Genomic DNA, 21,690 nt, shown 5'->3' with positions numbered 1-21,690 from the left:
CTACATATTTTTAATAGCTTTTTATGGTCGCATCTAATTTTGTGTTTAGTCTGAGCTCTTATGACTGTTTGTTGCCACAACATATGTTATCATGTGTTTTATATCCAGGATTGTTATGACGGCCTGTTTTACTTTTCAGTTGTTATAAGGGTTTCTTACCTTTCATAGGGATATCATGATCAGTTGTTGTCAGTAGAGTTGTTATGACGGTTTCTTACCTTTCATAGGGATATCATGATCAGTTGTTGTCAGTAGAGTTGTTATGACGGTTTCTTACCTTTCATAGGGATATCATGATCAGTTGTTGTCAGTAGAGTTGTTATAACGGTTTCTTACCTTTCATAGGGATATCATGATCAGTTGTTGTCAGTAGAGTTGTTATGACGGTTTCTTACCTTTCATAGGGATATCATGATCAGTTGTTGTCAGTAGAGTTGTTATGACGGTTTCTTACCTTTCATAGGGATATCATGATCAGTTGTTGTCACTAGAGTTGTTATGACGGTTTATTACTACCATACAGTTAAGACATTTTTTATTACTATAAAGCTGTTAAAATCTTTTATTATTACTATAATGTTGTATGACGGTTTATTACTACTATACAGTTAAGACATTTTCTTATTATTATAATGTAGTTAAAGTTGTTTGTTATTATTATAGAGTTGTTAGAAGGTTTATTATTGCCTATAAAGAAGTTAAAATGTTTGGTTATCACTATAAAGTAGTTTGTTACTACTATAACATTGTTAAGACTTTTTTATTACTATAAAGTAGTTAAGAGTGGTTCGTTATTATTATAAAGTTGTTAGAAGGTTTGCTATTACTATAAAGTAGTTAACATGTTCTTTTTAACATATGATGTTGTATAATGGTTTGTTACTACTGTAAAGTTTTAACATATGATGTTGTATAAGTAGTTTAAAACGGTTTATTATTATTATAGAGTTGTTAAAACGGTTTATTATTATTATAGAGTAGTTAAAATGGTTTATTATTATTATAGAGTTGTTAGAATCGTTTATTATTATTATAGAGTTGTTAGAATGGTTTATTATTATAGAGTTGTTAGAATGGTTTATTATTATTATAAAGTTGTTAAAACGGTTTATTATTATTATAGAGTTGTTAGAATGGTTTATTATTATTATAGAGTCGTTAAAACGGTTTGTTTTTACTATAGAGTTGTTAAAACGGTTTGTTATTATTACAGAGTTGTTAGAACGGTTTGCTATTACTAGAAAGCTGTTAGAACGGTTTGTTATTATTACAGAGTCCTTAGAACGGTTTGTTATTATTACAGAGTTCTTAGAACGATTTGTTATTATTACAGAGTTCTTAGAACGGTTTACTATAGAGTTGTTAGAACGGGGTTTTGTTATTTATTATATAATACCATACAAAGTTTTCGTTGCTTCTAATAATTACGTCTTCTTTTCTCAGCAGATATTACGATGGTTAGTTATCGCTGGAGCTGGTATGATGGTTTGTTGATACGATAGTTGATAAGACAAGTTGTTTTCGCTATAATGTTTTCATTGCTGGAGAAATTGTGGTATTTGATACTGATTTTGTTTCCCGTTTTTAATATATTCTTTTCATAGCTACATGAAAATACGTAACACATAAATGCAACTGTTTCATTGTTTTAAGTAAAGTAATTATAAACAATATTTATGAAAAGTAGCCTTATTTTGTTATAAACAACAGTCGAGACTAAAATTAAAAATGAACCAAATCTCCAACATCGATTTGATTGTGACATTGGCTGAAATAACTGAAGAGAAAAATCTGACAAATGTCTTTAGACTGGAAGTGTTTTATAGCAATCAGGTTATTATGAAAGAGTTGAATGTATCAAAACTACTACAAAAATAAATGACCTTTTCGGTTTTCATTAACCAATGAAAACACATCTAAATTTAAGTGTGTTTTGGAAAAAACACTTTTTTTCGAACACAGTTAATGAACCAGTTTCATTAATAATCAATAGTTAGTTCCAATCCTTGTAATATCAGTACCTGAAAATTCAAATGGTCTGATAGAATCAATTTTTCTGTAATAATCACATGTAACACTCAGAGACATTCCGCAACGAGTCTGAGCCTCCCTGTCGTTCGTTCTTTGCAATTACTGGACATACTTCAGATCTATTGGTAGACTAGATTATTTTAAATTGTGTTCCATTGAACTGTATTACAAGTACAAAACAAGCTATTTAGCTTCGCGCATTAAGTAAAGATGTTGACATGTACGACATATAAGGAGATTCCAAGTGATGTTTAATGCGATTGAATTAAAAACATTTTAACCTTTGACTTCCGTGGTTTTGTGTTCAGGATATTTAGTTAACACAATAATTTCGGGTATTATCCTGCATAAAGTCAAAAATCAGTTGGAATCCTCCATAAGTAATCTAACTAGGCCTAACACCACGTCAGGGCTGTATAGTGTCAAGCACTAAATCTAACACTTGTAAGCACGGTACAATCTACAGGTACATCTATTTATTCCTCTTCACTCCATAATTGGCTACTTTCGAAACATTTATACTAAATGATGTCACGATGAGCATGTCGCTCAATTCTAGTTCTCGAAACACTATCCTGGCACAGTTAGAGATTAAACCTTGACCCATATGAGAAGAGTTCAGCCGCCCAGTGACGTTGCTGTAAACTTCGAGTGACTTTGAGCCATAAGTGACCTACCTATGAGGCTAAGTGTGGGTCTGAAGTATACATTCTCGATATGAGTCCAGCTCATGAAGTCTGTTTCTTTTTTATTTGTTGCCAACTGATGTTCTGATACATGTATCAACTAAATAACAGTGGACTGTTCTTTACACGTCACAGTTGAACTTCTACAACCTTGTACAGTGTGTTTAGTGTAAACCAATTTAATTCTCTAATAACCAATCCATAATAAGCACGGATCTGAATGTACTAAAATTATCTGTCTCATATCGCTATATTTTTCAGGCTTACAATATTTGAACACCTCTGATGGTATATTTCCATTAAATGTCTCCACCCACTAACAGAAGGTAATATTGGTCGCACAAATATACTGAAAACAAAATAACTTGACGAGATTACAAAAACAGAAACTTAGCAAATGATTAAATCTAAAGACGAAATTGGGATATACCATCTTCCTAGAGCGGGTAGCACGTGCTAATGGTTTTAAACAACTGTGGAATAATATGTACAAACAATGACAGTTTTTCTTATTCTTTTTATTAGAATTGCAAACAGTTGTAATATTATGAACTATAATAAAATTCTTATTAATAGATATATACTTTACAATAAACACCTTTTGGTTTAACTCTAGATAGTTCCCATTACTTGTTGACTGTCAGTTTACTTGCACATTCGTGTATATAAACATGAAACTAATTTATGTTTAAACATTGACCCGTATAATAACTATAATTGCAAAAAAGTTTAGAGTTTCCATATATTTAACGATTTGCTTTAATCAGTAGTGTGTAAACACTTTTTGAGGTAAGGCATAAGAGAAAAGTAAGAATCATTTTATCTGCACACAGAAGATCCTGAAAATGGGTTTGTAGTAAGAATAACCAACTCTTGAATAAAAGTACCTTTATTAGTGCTATCAATGGTTGAAGAACATATACATGTTGCACCAAAACATTCTCATAATTACGTCATGCAACTTAGAGATTGAAAAGTAATTTTATAGATCACAATATTTTCTGAAAAGCTCTGATTAAAACATAGTAGTGCTAAGTTAAAACTTCCTGCGATTATTAGCATTATTTTATTATATATATATAGATGATATCCCTAAATACGGAGTTTGTGTTTCACATAACAGTTAAGAGTTGAAGAGAAACTGACTGATGAATCCACGCATAGAATACATTTCAGTTTCCACACGATTAACTTAGAAGTGTCAAAACGTTTGCTAATCCATAAGTGTAGCAGGCCAGGATAAGTACATCACTCACTTTAGTGCTTCAGTACAAAGAGCAGTACAACACCTAATAAAAAGTATTTATAGTTTCAGTTGTTCTTCAGACAAGTGTATGTCCACAATGATGTCACCGCTGACAAATACAACTTATATTCACTCGAAGCAGCACAGAACCTGAAATATACATAAACATTATTCATAAATAACTGACTAAAATTTAATTAAAATAAATGCTGTCTTAACTGGGAAAATTTAAATCAGGTTTACAAGGTTTTTTTATGGTTAACTCTAAAAGATATTTATGCGTAGTGGAGTTATATAAGAGTTTCCGTATTTTGCTAAATTCCCTTTTATTTCTCTCTCTCGCAAGCACTTCAAGGACCGAGGAAGTAACATATACAGTGGCCTAGAATCTTCTATATTTCACACAATTAGTAATACCTACAACTTGGCACGCTCTGTTGATTATTAATTATTTTCCAATTGTTACAATAATGTAATGTTTATTTTTACCTCACTATTTTTATAACATTATTTATAAACATTACGTAACATTGTTGTAACGTAACAACTAGCGAACGAAACTATAATATTATATTTTGTTTTACCAACACCAAAACTGAGATTATTAGCGAGAGAAAAACTTGAGATTCAATTTATTCTTTTTTTATCGAGTTAGTTTTTTAGTCGGTTTTCGGGAAATATCACTTTAATCAGTGATCCTGAATAACAGCAAATGGAATTTAAAAAAATTGGCCACAAACCTACTATAGTTCAGAGTTATTTGAGTATAATCACGAAACAGTAATACACAAGTGTTTGAGCACTGCCTCTAGATAACCATTGTAAAACATTAAATACAATAACCATTTAATAAATGTACATTATTTGAATACAGTCATTATCTAACCATTGTAAAACATTGTTTAAATTAATAGTTAATTAATCAGTCAACAATTAATAACAGAATTAAATTATTTCAGCATGATTACTGACAAACCAATGCACGACATTAGTACGGTAAGTATTTAGTCCTTTAAAACTTATAATTTTTAATTTATTCTAAATTAAGTACTTTAATATAGCCTGTAACCTTGAAAAATTAACTTATTAATTCTTCAGTGAATTTAACTGACAAAATACACCTAATTAACATTACAAAACATCTCCACTGAATATACATTTTATAAGCAAAACAGAAAGAACACATATAATTAATGTAATAAAACACTTTAAATTGATTTTACAGACAATATTCAATTATCGTAAGAAAGCTCATCCCATTTGCATTTGAGTGAAAAGGATAACCTTTGCTTTCATCCTGTTATTTAGAAATTAGAAAGTTATTTGTATATCATCAAAATTCACTATTTAGCGAAACTTTTGTATCTTAATCAAAAACATTTTCTGATGTCAAATCACATACAAGAATCATCTGTTGACAATATCAGGCAACACTCAAAGTTATGTATGAGAGATGATTCGCTTTAAAACAATACTCTAGCTCACAGACTAATATTAATCGATGACATTTAGTTTAAAATCGATGTTATATCGAAGATAAAAGTACAAACATCAGTTGAAAGATATAAAAAGTAACACCATTGTACATAACGTGCGTAGTTTTACTACGTAATCATTAGTTGTTTCTTTTAGTTTATGCAATGAAAATTAACTCTTGTACACGATATGTGGACTAACATTACACTAGTATCCACTAAATAACGTTGAACATATGGCTAAACTGATGTGCGCTCCTGAACTGATCTTTATGCAAAGTTGACTATATACATATATAATAAATCAGGTCTAATTGTCCGTGGATTTGAAATGGAAGCTTTAGTGGCAGTGTACGTGAGAGAGTTGAATACTGTAGTCTTGAATCAGGCACGTGTGCGGATTAAAACCCCAATCAAAGGCTTCACTGCACAGCTCGCTGGAAAGAGAAACTGACTAGGAAATCAAAATCCTTCCGTAAACGATAAGTAATGCTTATAAAAGTTGTTTAGTCTTCCAACATATAAAGCTGCAAACTTAAGTATTTATATTCATACACAAACATATTATTCTACAATCCGCTAGTTTCATTATCTGTAAACTATGAAAATAAATGAAAGAAAATTAGCTAAAACCTGAATCTAGTAAAACCTAGTTTTAGTTTGTTCGCCGTTCAGTTTGTATGTTCTACCTGTTATTCCGTGTTATTTTCTTTACAATTTTAATCACATAATCCGAATGAAAGAATGTATTAGATCTTTAAGTTATATTTGCAACTTCAGAATTCAAGGTGAACGAACAGCCATGCAACATAGATATGTATATAGAAAGATGTAAATATTAAGGAGTACATAAACATATTATGTAGAGATAATTAGAATAAATAAGATATGTATATAGAGAGATGTAAATATTAACACGTATCTAAGCATATTACGTAGAGAAACGTAATTAGAATAAATAAGTAAACAGGCAGATAGATGAATGTGGTAAACAGAGAGACAAATAAACGGAACAGGAAGATCTACCGACAAACAGGAAGTTTTACAATAACATTATATCATAATATCAGTAACATAATATCTCTATGAAACATTATCTAGACAAACAAATCCATATTTTATTTGTAGTTCCTAATGACTTGTGTTTCTTTATATGTCTATAAGTAGTCAGGTAAATAAATACTTTAGTGAAGGAAGAACGCCTTATCCATGAGGAAAAATGTGAACTCAGTAACATTTGGGAGCTACGTCACACTTCACTATAGCCTTTTGATCTTCAAACAACCTTAATGTTTTATTTTGATCTTACAAATATTATTTGCAGAAATATAAAGAATAAAGGTAAAAATGTTTAATCTTTCAACGATTTTAATAGTCAAGGTTGATCTTGAAGCTAGCAGAGTGCCTCCCGACCCCCCTATCATCGTTCAATAGTTTTGTATACTTACATACGAGCCCGACTGAACGCTCTACCGCCCACTTTGCCTCAATGCAAAGTCGAATTTTCTTTCTAAAAAAAATGCAGGTATGACATGATCAGTTTAATTTATATATTTTGTTCCGCCTGGTACATATATGTGTGTGTGCAAATATAACAAAACAGTCGGGTCAATAATGTTATCTTTAGAATTATGGTATACCGTTGACTTCAGAGTCATTACAAGTTAGTTGACCTTTTAAGTTTTTCCTCAGAATCACTTGACCAAGACGACCGATAAGACTATATGTACACAATATACATTTTAATTTCATATAACGATGAAATTGGATTTTAATTTTGATACTAGAGAGGAATAGCTATTGCTCTGTTGTGGCTGGAAGTGTTGACAAAAAAAAAGGATATCCGGTCATATACAGATGTATATATTACGTGAGCTGCTTATTTGTGAGACTTCAACAGCGCAGGTAATATATATATATATACACACAGAACATTACTTATTGGGCACTCAGCCATCGATCATAGAGTTTAATAGCCACTAAAAACTTTCTCGTGCCACACGCACGTGCAAATCTCTCATATCGGAGATTAGCTCAAATAAAGAGAAAAGAACGTTAGGCAGACCTACTCGTCCTTTGTGCCTGAGCGGGGTTCCTGACAGACGTTATTATAGCAAACAAATCAGCCCTAGACATTCAGCGCTTTAACACAGGCATACAAGGAGTAAAATACAGAAACAGGGAACGCGAGCAATTTACTGGTTCAGGTTAGCACGTAAAGATGACTAACTTTTGTTTCCTTAGGAAAGCAATAGAGTGGTTTCTAGGTTTAATGAAATGTGCCCTAATACATTAACTTGTTTTGAATGTTCTGTTCAATTTCCATACAAGTAAACAGTTCTTTGTGCGAGTTAAAACCATTGTATAGCAGAATACGTACTGAACAATGAGAAACCAGCAAAACATAACCATGTAAGAATGCGTAGTTATATAAGGCAAACAAATAAGAAAGAGCTTATGATTCTAAGCGATACCTTATTTTAGGTTCCAGAGAATCAATTTTACAGCGTCAAACTTTCGTTTCCATACACAACCGTACATAATTCCATTAAGATTATACTGACTATTGGAAAATAGATCGAGTAAAAGCCATGTAGTTGCCAATTGGTTTAAATAGATGTGTATAGCAAAGAGTGCTCCTATATACAGGATAATTACTTTAGTTAAGTAAGTGAAACATCAACTCCTCTGAGTAGTACATCTTCACCCGTAATAAAGGTCTAGAGAGAAGCGTTCAAGGTTTATAATTTACTGAAGCAAAAATCCATATATTCAATACCTAAATACGGAGTTAAGGTGTTATAAATGTAATGGTAATTACATGCACCGCTACCCTGCTTATTGAGTATATATAAACATGTGACCTCACTTTATTATACGTTGTGTGTGTGTTAAAATATTTTTTTAATACTATAAGCAAGGTCGTTTTATTAGAATTTCTCACTTCGTTCTCGTACTGTAATAATAATGTTTAGGAAATAGAGCATTCCTACTTATATCGTACGACTAACGATCTCATGATGTTACACATAAATCTACAAACAGCAGTGTTTGCATTCTTCCTGTTGCAATTCTTCTATTTATATATAATTTCAAATCTCTTTTAAATTTGCTGAAATACGGCTAAGTAATTAACTAAAATCCTTAAAATTATAGGTTCATTTAACCTTTTTTTTAACCATATCTAACATTTTTGTATGTATATGTATGGGACTTTTAAGAAGTATTTCGATACTAAATCTCATGTAAATCTGCTGAAATACGGCGGAGTAATTGACCAAAACCCTATAATTATGCTTTTTTGGGCATCTTAACCACTTATAATTATCAAAACTAAGCAAACCCAAAATTTGTATTTGTAAATCTGTTGGACTTATAAAAAAATATTTTTGTACCAAAGCCCATATAAACTGGTCCAAATGTAGCTGAGTAATTGACCAAACTTCCAAAATTATTTTTTTTGTGAGCCTTGAAATGGGTGATACTAATTATTTTATATATCATTGTGTTGGCCGCATGAAAATTTACGCTTTTGCAAATTTTCATCTTGAATGCTGTAATATTGCCGCATAGAAGCCCAAAATATATAATTTTGCCTTAAAAAAGGCCTAACCAAACAAAATGAAACAATTGTCCAAGAGTATTACACCAAAGTATAACCCGGTCGATTGAAGTGTTTGGAAAAAAAGAAACAATAGAAAAACAGTACTTGTCTCTGAGGAAACATGAATATTTACGAATTTGCAATTAAAATGATGTCCCAATAAAACTTCACAAAGTGTCATATTTTTGTTAGCTCAGAATGCAAGTTTTGGATAAATTGGATCCAATTTGTATTTGTTTTTTGAATTTCGCGCAAAGCTACACGAGGGCTATCTGCGTTAGCCGTCCCTAATTTAGCAGTATAAGACTAGAGGGAAGGCAGCTAGTCATCACCACCCACTACCAACTTGGACTACTCCTTTACTGACAAATAGTGGGATTGACCGTCACTTTATAACGTCCCCACGGCTGAAATGGCGAGCATGTTTTGTGGGATTGGGATTACGCGACCTAACCATGCCGTACTTCCAGTTTGTGATTAAACTAGGAAATTTAACCCAAGAAAGGGTGAATTGGCATAACAACACTTATAAAATAATTCCAGCTTTTATATAAGTTTATAAAAATATGGTAGAATTGCCTCATGTTTAAAAGAAAAAAAGTGTTTGGAAAAAAAAAACAATAGAAAAACAGTACTTGTTTCTGAGGAAACATGAATATTTACGAATTTGCAATTAAAATGATGTCCCAATAAAACTTTACAAAGTGTCATATTTTAGTTAGCTCAAAATGCAAGTTTTGGATAAATTGGATCCAATTTGAATTTGATTTGAATTTCGCGCAAAGCTGCACGAGGACTATCTGCACTACCCATCCCTAATTTAGCAGTGTAAGACTAGAGGGGATGCAGCTAGTTATAGCTATCCACCGTTAACTCTTAGGCTACGCTTTTACCAACGAATAGTGGAATTGACCGTCACATTATAGCGCCCCCATGGCTGAAAGGGCGAGCGAGTTTGTTGTGACGAAGATTCGAAACTGCGACCCTCGGATTACAACCATCTAACCATGCCGGCCCTTTTGAAATTGAGCCTATATAGTAATCAAATATTGTCAAAGAAGCATAGACAATTCAACATGATGAAATACTGGGGCCCGGCATGGCCAAGCGTGTTAAGGCGTGCAACTTCTAATCTGAGGGTCGCGGGTTCGCATCGTCGTCGCGCCAAACATGCTAAAACTGCCTTGTACATTTTATCATTTGAACATTTATTTATATGTAAATGAAACATTTTTACTCCGTAACATTTCTAGGACGATGCTAAAACTATTAAGTAGGTATTTAGGTTAAAATACTCAAACTACGTCATCTGTGTGTGGGTGAAGAAATATTGCTGAGTTCGACTTCCTTTGAATGTTTAAATATGTTAGCAAAGCACTTCTTACAATCCAAGAATGGACTTGCACAAGACTGGAGCAGCACAAGGTTTGTGCACGTGCTATCTGTACAACAGCGACCAGGTGTGTTCATACACCGGTTGACAGGCGTAAAAACTCGAATCTCACGTGCTTATTGTTTTATGAAGTTTGAAGGGTTTGCTGTTCTTGGTTTGTGGTCAGCGTTTGTAAACTGTTCATAGGCAACATTAAAACACGTTTTGAAAGAATTAGGCTTGTTCTGGATCTGTCATATGATATACTTTGTTGTATCCCTACAGGATATGTAAATTGAAAACAAAGAATCAAGTGTGTTTTATCAATACATGTAGATAATATTAAGTCTCTTGAATATATGGTCTGGTTTGTTTTGAATTTCGCGCAAAGCTACACGAGGGCTATCAGCGCTAGCCGTCCCTAATTTAGTAGTGTAAGACTAGAGGGAAGGCAGCTAGTCATCACCACCCACGCCAACTCTTGAGCTACTCTTTTACCAACAAATAGTGGGATTGACCGCACATTATAACGCCTTCATGGCTGAAAGGACGAGCATGTTTGGTGTGATAGAGATTCGAATCCGCGACCCTCGGATTGCGAGTCGAGTGCCTTAACCACATGGCCATGCCGGGCACTTGAATATATGATAGCTTTATTGGAAATAGTATACAAAATGTTTAGAATTAGTCAAACTGATCTATAGAAGAAACTCAAAGTGTAGAATGTAAAATAAATTATCTCCCAATGGCTATTTAAACCAATAACATAACTAATTGAACGTTAGCTTTATATACTGTGTCATTGTTGTTATTTTTTTTTATGGGAAAGTGTGTATTACATACTTAAAGGCGGACAAACAATACAATCTAGTTTATCAAGACAGCTAAATATCCGTAAAATATCTTTCTCATGAGATATAATAAATACAAAATTTATTAACCTCATACATTTTTAGAAAACTCCATTTATTTGCATATTTCATGTTTTCCTGGCATGGCTTGATGGTTAGAGTGATCGACTCGCTATTTGAGGGTCGTGGAATCGAAACCTGTCTTCGAACATATTCATCTTTTCAGACGTGAAAACGTTACAATGTGACGGTCAATTCCACTATTCGTTGGTAAAGAATAGCCCACGAGTTGGTAGTGGGCGGTGTTGGCTATTTGCCTTCCCTTGAGCAATCACTTTCGAATTAGGGACGGCCAATGCAAATGGACGTCTAGTAGCTTCGCGCGTATATTCGACAACTAAACAAATGTGTAAGGCGGTTCCTTCAATTAAATAAATAGAGAAATACATTTATATCATAGACAGTTAGCAGAACAGCAGGTAAAAACATTATTATCGGTCCCCGACTGGCAGGAGTGTTATTAACAAATGTTGTTTCTTTGCCCCGGTTGCTCAAGGACTTCCATTACAAAATCTATTAATAATTGCAATCTAAATGGAATGCAATCGCCACAAGAAATTGTAACCGTCAACTACTTGTGGCAGAAATAGGGAAAGACCATTATACAAGCTTGTAAAATAAAACAGACGTCAGACTACATCCTAGTTGACTGCTTCCTACTACAATAGACAGTATTCGATTACCTCCAACCATAAATATGATATTACAAAAATACCATCTGATAAACTTGAAAACAGACAAATAGTGGGTATTTCAGACACAAATATCACCTTCTGGATCCACTCATGCCATGAGCGCAAACTCAAGACATTTAGTAAAAGAAAGAATTCCCAGTTTTCTGTATGTATGCGTGGTAAAATATATGATCTAAAACAACAACACCTGATCCTTTTGTTGGTGTAGCTCTTACAATGCAAGCTGCTGGACGTGATGTAATGGCATAGGAGACCTTCTCGTGACATCTGCTAATATTTTGGTTTCCTCAGCTCAGTGAGGGGAAACAATACTTTGGTAAGCTTCCTTGTCCAGCACCAGCAGTTCGTAATCCTCTGACATCTGTGAACTTATTAGAGACCAAGCTACAATGCTATGTAAATAGAATACAAACATTAAGTCACCTACTGGCATTTTGTAAATTTAAGTGCAGGTTATTTTAGTGGATAAAGTTAGCTACATCCGACACAAGGTGGCATTGGAAACGTAAACAACAAGCATACCACTTCAATGGTGCTCGGGTAATGAATGTTTTTTGAGAAGCGATAGCCAATTTTATGCTAGTTTTATAAATTCGAGAAGAATAACCCAAAATAAGAAATACCGTTCTGTACCCAAATGTATCGAAAATCTTAATGATATAAGCTTTTTTTTAACTTCGGAAACCGTTTGTTTATTTTAGAGTGTCAAAAATAATATTACATAAAACCTATGCATTTTATACCAATATGGTTTGCTTTTTAGTATTATTGTATTTTGTAAGTTGTCACCAAACCAGATTTTTCGGAAAATAACATTAGCTTTCTTTATGATTACCCATTTATTCATACTCTTGCTAAGATACATATTACAGACCTCTGAATGGATAATTGTTTCGGTATTTGGCATGTACTGATGATGCTCATCACTTAAGAAACTTTCAGTCTTATCTCTGTACCTAATAATTCAGCACTGGAATTTATGTTTTTGTAAATAATGGACTGTCTGTGCTACGCCCATCAATGGTATTAAAACCTTTTTTTGTTTTTGTTTTAAGTCTAGAGATTTACCGCTACGATACTGGGATGGGGATGGATCAGTAGTGGTGACAAGAACAAGGGACCACTTGGTCCTTTGAGAAGATTACGGTATGATTGCGCATTATAACGCTAAAAACTGGGTTTCGATATTCGTAGTAAGCAGGACGCACATAGCTCATTGTGTAGCTTTGAGCTTTACAACAAACAAACAAATATTTGATTAAAATATAAACCCACTTTTATATTTCAGGTGTCCTCCCCCCGTTTGCACAAAGGTTAGTCTTTAGATTTACAACGCTAGACTCAAGGTTTTGATTCCACTCGGTGGAAACAACAACTAGTCCGATGTGACTTTTCCTTAAGAAAAACACACATTTTTCAAGAAGTCATCCTCATTTTCATCTCGTACTTATGTTAAGTGCAAGCCTCTCGTACTGCCGACGATAGTTCACTTCATAAACTAATAAATAGCCATATCAAAAATAAAATAATCGTAACTGGAACGTATCTATTTGTTCAAAACCTTAAACTTGTGTCTTTTAATCTCAATGTTTTCAGAATGCAGCAACTATAAATCTTACAGATCTGCTAGATAATATAAACACCAGTAAAGTCACATCTTGCCTTTTTTTTCTCAATATAAAATAAGAAAATTTTAACTATTTTTATACGATAACCCTTCTATCCCAGGAGCTCTTTTCTAAATCATTTTCAATAAATCAGTATCCTTTCTTAGATAGGGAGACCAAAACAGGATTTAGTTATTTGGTTATTTGTAGCAAGAGATAACTACCTCTTTTGATTTATGATCGATAATGTTATAAATAAACTCTAAAACTCTACCAGTTTTATTAATAGCAAAAGAGCACTATTTTAGTGACTTGAATGACTTTTCTACCAATGTGTTAAACTAAATTATCTTCAGTTACGTTCTTAAGTAGGCTCCCATCATCAAGTTATGATAATTTAAATGCATTACGTTGCACTTCTATAAATGAAGGTCATTTGTCAAAAATTTGTCTAATTTACTAATTGATTCAAGTTATTCTGTACTATTCCAATATTCTCAATATAATTAGAAATATACAGAATATAATCTCATCAGCTAATTCAACTGATTCACTAATTGTACTTCTATCAATATTGTTAATGCATATAAGAAAATGCGAAGACACCATCACTGCACCCTAAGGTACTCTTCTAGTAAAATGGATCCACTTTGACTGGACTCCATAATAATACCCTTTTAATTCCTCTCATCTAACCACTCAAAATATAAATAACTAGTCTTTTCCCAATCAATGTGAATATGACGTTTTAAGTTCACACTTTTCCTTTCAATTTAGCTTCTTGATATGACATTTATCCTTAATTTTTTCCTATATGGATTTGATATTCACTCTTATCCTGTTCCTCTTTCTTGGAACATGCCTACCGTGAGTACAAAGCAATTTATTTTCTTTAACTTTTTACAAATCATTTCCAGAGTTTTTAATCATTACACCAATATATACAAGTTGTCTCAATAGACGCATATTGTCTTAATAGATAAAACTGACTGTCTAGAAATTAGGATCTAAAATTTTATTTTTATCGCAACATTCAGCAAAATAGCAAACTTATTTATAAAATGATTACTCTTCCCATAATGCTTACTCACTTCATCTTTGGCGACTAGTCTAAAATAACATCATCTCTAGTTGGCTTTCTGGCTATTTTGTACAGAAAATCATCCTGAAACATTTCAATAAATCTCCTTCTCTACACTATTTGACTACATATAACATCAGTCAAAGGATTTTCTCATAACAACAACGCTGATTCCATTATACAATTTATTATTGGCATAATGTATTTCAAAATGTTTAAACAGTGAAAGCTTTCTTAACTGCAAAAATTCTCCTATAACACTTTTCTAATTGAAACTTTAATATACCTTTGAAATACCCGTTTCTTAACTACACAGATTCAACTTCTTGATTTCCATTTTTGTCTTCGGTTCCAACAGTCTTCAGTTCATCTTTTATAAAAAGAACCATAACAGTCTCTCTTTCTGAACACCTATTACTCTAATTTTTAAATAACTCCTATTGTCAGTGTTCTCTAAACCTAAATACGTCTCAGTAATTTCATTACAGTCTTTTATGCCAACTACAGCCATGAACTCGTCTACTTTGTTCCTCTTACAGGAATAACAACAAAACTTATTTTTCAACCTCTAAATCTGATAGAATTATCTAAAAACTAAGTATTTTATACCAATATGGTTTGCTTTTCAGAATTATTGTATTTTGTAAGTTGTCACCAAACCTGATTTTTCGGAAAATAACATTAGCTTCCTTTATGATTACCCATTTATTCATACTCTTGCTAAGATACATATTACAGACCTCTGAATGGATAATTGTTTCGGTATTTGTCATGTACTGATGATGCTCATCACTTAAGAAACTTTCAGTCTTATCTCTGTACCTAATAATTCAGCACTGGTATTCATGTTCTTGTAAATAATGGACTATCTGTGCTATGCCCATCAATGGTATTAAATAACTTAACCCTAAATATCTCATCTATTTGTTTATTATCGATTTCTCAAGTTTTCTCACCACTATTGAAATTTAATTTATACTATATTTAATGAATATTTTAGCTTCCCAATATATTCCACTCCATATCCTGCTTTAGCGGAGAACTAAAGACGGTTTCAGTAAAGAATCTTTGAAACCTTCAATAAGTTTTCCCTGGCTTTAAATTTCTGATTGGGAACAACATTTATATAATAAAAAATATCTTTGTGCTATCTAAAGAGACACTAACACTAAGCCTAACCTGTGGGCATTATGAACAGGTTTGTAAGATCTGTCATGTGCTCTCCACCTATACTAATAGAAGGAAAGACTCTTAACTCTCCTGTTGATACATGTTTCGGAAATGGCAGGACCCCTACAAACAGATGCTCTGAACAAAAGTTGTAAAGGAAGTTGGGTTTCCCTTGTTACCAGTGTTTGTACAGAGATAATCTGTCTACATAGCTCGTCTACGAGACGGTCTGCTGTTATGAAAGTATAAGTTTGGGTATTATTTATTACGTTGATGGACAATATACTGTTATTATGTGGGTCAGAAATTCAGTGCTGATATAAATCATCAAACTGACCATGCTTCGACGATACTAATATCTAATAGTTTAATTTTTTTTCTAAATGTACTAAGAATGACTTTATCAAATATCCTTAAACCTGATTCGAACTCAACAAAACTGGTTTATCTTAAACAGTTATACTTTCGGAAACTAATTCTGTAGAAATCTAAGCAATGACACTTATTAATAAATACAGAAAGGGTTGGAATGAACAAAAACCAATTAGCTGATAGTTTTATCGGTGAATAAGAAAAACAATAACATATATAAGTAGTCATGTGTTAAATACTAAAATATACGTGATAGAAAAAACAGCAATATCTAGATAGGATAAAAGCAGTAGCAAAAACAACAAAAAACAAAATGGTGACAAAAACTCTATTTAATAGTACTGTGAGGTAACAAATGGAAGAAGTAATTGAAATTGCGGTACATTATGTAAGTACAAGTAATAATGAATAAAAATTTACAGACAACTTTAGTGGCGTAAAAACTAATTACAAAATTGGTGATGAAAGAAGTAATGAAAAAAATCGTTACAACTATTGAAAGTAGACAACTTACACAAAATTCATTGCAACCCTAAGATAGTATTAAAATGAAAACAATAAACGTAGTTATAGAAGACATATGGACAAATTGGAACAATCAAAGAAGGAGCAGTGATAGGAGTATCATGGTTATATAAGGTTATTGATAGAAGTAGTGACAGAAGACACATGGACAAATTGGAACAGTCAAATGAGGAGCAGTGATAGGAGTATCATGGTTATATAAGGTTATTGATAGAAGTAGTGACAGAAGACACATGGACAAATTGGAACAGTCAAAGAAGGAGCAGTGATAGGAGTATCATGGTTATATAAGGTTATTGATAGAAGTAGTGACAGAAGACACATGGACAAATTGGAACAGTCAAATGAGGAGCAGTGATAGGAGTATCATGGTTATATAAGGCTTATTGATAGAAGTAGTGACAGAAGACACATGGACAAATTGGAACAGTCAAAGAAGGAGCAGTGATAGGAGTATCATGGTTATATAAGGCTTATTGATAGAAGTAGTGACAGAAGACACATGGACAAATTGGAACAATCAAAGAAGGAGCAGTGATAGGAGTATCATGGTTATATAAGGCTTATTGATAGAAGTAGTGACAGAAGACACATGGACAAATTGGAACAGTCAAAGAAGGAGCAGTGATAGGAGTATCATGGATTATATAAGGCTTATTGATAGAAGTAGTGACAGAAGACACATGGACAAATTGGAACAATCAAAGAAAGGAAGAAGGAGCAGTGATAGAAGAGTATCATGGTTATATATCAGGTTATATAAGGTTATTGAAGTAGTAGTGACAGAAGACACATGGACAAATTGGAACAGTCAAAGAAGGAGCAGTGATAGGAGTATCATGGTTATATAAGGTTATTGATAGAAGTAGTGACAGAAGAACAACACATGGACAAAGTGGAACAGTCAAAGAAGGAGCAGTGATAGGAGTATCATGGTTATATAAGGCTTATTGATAGAAGTAGTGACAGAAGACACATGGACAAATTGGAACAGTCAAAGAAGGAGCAGTGATAGGAGTATCATGGTTATATAAGGCTTATTGATAGAAGTAGTGACAGAAGACACATGGACAAATTGGAACAGTCAAAGAAGGAGCAGTGATAGGAGTATCATGGTTATATAAGGCTTATTGATAGAAGTAGTGACAGAAGACACATGGACAAATTGGAACAATCATAGAAGGACAGTGATAGAAGTACCATTGTTAGAAGAAGATTGTTGATAGAAATAATCATAGAAGATATAGCAGATTGAAGAAGATAAACTGTGATAATCAGGTAGGAGTAATGATGATACAGGTAATACTGACTAATAGAAGTAGTGGTTGAAGAAATGTTATCGTTTAAATTGGTGAGTGTCTCAATAGTGATAGGAGTTATGGAAATAGAAACAAACTTTAACTTGTTAGTAAGTGATAGCACAATGCGATACCAGATTGTTCAATACATAATTAACTATTTATTTAAGAAAACAAGAAGTTTATCTGTTTAATTCAATCATACATTAAGAGGTTAATAAAGTTTAAGATAAACAATAATTTTTAAAGGTCTGTATTAGATTATAGTTTCCCAAGGATATAGATCATCAACCCATTAAAGATTTGTTATAACATTAGTTAATGTCTTCCTGAAAAATAAATTAGGCTAAAGCTGTTAATGTTATACGTTGTGAAAGTCTATAAACTTCCGAAACAGGAGAAACATTAAAAACATGAAGTTATTTTATCATGTATTTATTAAAGCGAATTATTTCAAGGGGACGCATCTGTATATCTGTGGAGCGGAAGTGACATAGAGGTTTGTGCCGAACTGTATAACAATGGGTCCAATGTTCGAATTTCAATAAGCTGTTCAACGTATTTCGTACTTTAGGTTGTAGCAACGCTATAATTGTGAATTCCATTATTCGGTCAAGAATAGGGTGTAGGTGAAAGATATTGACTAGTTGCTCTTCTTTTATCCAACAGTTCTAGATTAAGGATTTACGTTAGTTTTCAATAAGAGTGAGTGACGTACATAGAGTGAAACTAAACATAAACCTATTGATAAGCATAATTAATAAAATATACTTTCCTTGCAATGTTACTTATAACGATTATATGTATTGTTTCTTTAGTTAGGTACTTTCTCTGTTAATTTTTTGACCTAATTATTTACCATATATGTATCTCATAAGGTGATGTTCATGTTGAAAATACTAAATATGTAAAATTATAGCTCTATCATTCACTATATTTGTCTTATAAAAAGTAGTTAAAGTATTGCCAACACACACGCACACAAACACATTAAACGTACTCTCTCGTGTTTCTGTCAGCGGACGGGGAGGGAAGGCCGTAAGAAAACTTGACTTTTGTTCAGACAGGGAGGAAACTTACGTGAAGGTATTAACTGCCAGGAAGTGGGTGTGAGGGAGAGGGGGTTATCTCGGTCGTTAGGCTCTTATTCGAATGAAGTGAAAATGGGTTGTTACAATACTGATAAGGTACTGTTTTATTCTGGCTATAACCGAAATCCTTAACATTCACGCCAACGTGGCTGTTCATCTACTCGGTGGGGTAAATTAGTGGTGAGTTTCTGGATTGAATAATTTATTCACTTCACAAAAGCCTTGTAGTCACATCCACTCCATACTATCACCCAAAATACTTCCTATGGACATAAAACACTGGTGTAAGTACTGACTGTCTAAACATCAATGACTGTTAAAACCTTACACATTCATAAAGGAATGAAAAATGAGAGAAGGAAGAGTCTTGATAGGAACATTTAGACATCTAATGTGCTTGCTCTAGATTTGCACACTGGAAATGTGACACTTCGTTTTGGTAGCCGCAAACAAAACTGTGGCGAAATTATTGAGTCTCACTTTTGATCACATAAAGGAAATACAAATCAGAAATCATTTCCGAAACAGACAACTGTAATTTGCCTTTAAGAATCATCCTTCAATAAAATTCATGTCATAATGGGAAGAAAAAAGGTAAGTATCATTTGTTTCTGTTGGGATGTTGAAGGATACCTAGCGTGACGAGGGATATGTGACTTCACTAACATAAGGTTATCAATTACATGCAACAAGTAAGTCGTTGATTAACCGAAGAAGTATTATAATATGAAATACTTTAGTTTGTTAAGATAAATATAATAATATTCTGCACTTTCCGATCTCAATTGTGTATATGATTTTAGTATTAATTGTGTTCCTTCAGGCACTCGCCTTTCAATACTTATCCTTCTTATTTTTGTTTGAAGATTAATTTTATTAAAATTAAAAAAACGAAGTTAAAATATGAATCTAATAAACTTGTCAGATCTCTTACTTGCTTCTTGTCTTTTTTCTTTATGTGCTTATTTTTTGCTATAACTTTTCCAGCTGACTAGATAGAGCTGTTTACAGCTGAATAGAAGAAGTTTTTTCATTGCTACATCCTTCAATTGGCGGTGGGTGGTTATGACTAACTGCCTTCTCTCTAGTCTTACACTGCTAAATTAGGGATGGCTAGCGCAGATAGCCCTCGTGTAGCTTTGCGCGAAATTCAAAACAAACCAAACGACATCCCTTTGTTTAACTTTAGTTTGTAATGGTTCTTTTCCTCACTTTGTAGAAATATTACTTTGAACGTGCTTAATTGAGCAGTTGATTTCATACCCGTGACTCCCATTTCCTGTTTACAAAAAATATGTTGGAAATTTCACCTTTATGCCTTATACGCTCTACATATAAAATTAAAGAAGGTACACATATTTTTTGTCCATAAATTCTATTTATAAAAGGCTACATTTTTAGTTGCTGACGTATGACAGTATTTTTATGTACAGGTAGAATACCACACTTCATGTGGTAATAGATATATATTACCTACAATCAGAAATGGCTTGCTTACAAAATAATTTTAAATTCAAGTGGTTTCGATTGTTTGTTTGTTTTTGAATTTCGCACAAAACTACTCGAGGGCTATCTGTGCTAGCCGTCCCTAATTTAGCAGTGTAAGACTAGAGGGAAGGCAGCTAGTCATCACCACCCACCGCCAACTCTTGGGATACTCTTTTACCAATGAATAGTGGGATTGACCGTAACATTATAACGCCCCCACGGCTGAAAGGGCGAGCATGTTTGGCGCGACGGGGATGCGAACCCGCGACCCTCGGATTACGAGTCTCACGCCTTAACGCGCTTGGCCATGCTGAGCCAACCAAGTGGTTTCGAAACGTAGGACAGTCTGGCTTTCTTTGTTAGTACTAAAAGCGCAACCTATGTTAATGTCAGGTTGTAACGTACGACGTTTAACTTGTAGCTTGCCTACTGTAATTGGATAAGTGGTACAAAAACGCATAGTCCGACCCAGTAGACAGTAGTAACGGAATTCAGGGTCGCAATGACTAAATGTTATGTTACGTGTGAAAAATATCCGATGTGTTAAAACAGATGATGTAACGTATTTCAGTGATTAAATTTATTAATAAGCTGCATGTTAAACAATTTTCAAAGCGAGAAAAAAACGTTTGTTTTGAGATAGATATATATATGAAAACTGAAATTTAAAGTAAAGCGAAATGAATTGCCTGATTAGGTTTGATTGTTATTTATGTTTGTTGTTCCACAAACGTATTCATTCAATAAATTATATTTTCATTTCTAAAGCTTTTATTAAGCACACTTTCAATAATGTCACTGGTTTTTTTTTTTTGGTTTTTTTTTTCAGAATGGTCCATCTAGCTTAGGGGAAATAATATCGTTGTAAGTTATTGGTTTATTTCTAAAATAAAGTAGATTGAAAATTGAATGTAAGTTAATATTATAACTATTATTCAGGTTTGGTTTTTGAATTTCGCGCAAAGCTACACGAAGACTATCTGCGCTAGCCGTCCCTAATTTAGCAATGTAAGACTAGAGGGAATGCAGCTAGTCATC

The 21,690-nt window shown here is 33.1% G+C and overlaps 1 protein-coding gene across 2 annotated transcripts in view; it reads right to left on the bottom strand.

The window, feature by feature from the left end:
- Positions 1–3,420: 3,420 nt before the first annotated feature.
- The window catches only part of LOC143247726 (POU domain, class 3, transcription factor 4-like), a 41,494-nt gene continuing 23,224 nt past the window's right edge, over positions 3,421–21,690 (bottom strand). Inside the window, exon 2 of one of the 2 annotated variants that reach the window (XR_013026689.1) lies at positions 3,421–4,113. The gene's annotated coding sequence lies outside the window, so the exon portion shown is untranslated. The remainder of the gene's footprint in view (positions 4,114–21,690) is intronic. The other variant, XM_076496158.1, reaches the window with a different exon arrangement.

This window comes from Tachypleus tridentatus, chromosome 1 (genome assembly GCF_004210375.1).
Source record: "Tachypleus tridentatus isolate NWPU-2018 chromosome 1, ASM421037v1, whole genome shotgun sequence".
Classification (NCBI taxonomy): Eukaryota; Metazoa; Arthropoda; class Merostomata; order Xiphosura; family Limulidae; genus Tachypleus; species Tachypleus tridentatus.
The sequence above is the reverse complement of the archived record's forward strand: the minus strand, read 5'-3'. Positions and strand labels throughout refer to the sequence as shown.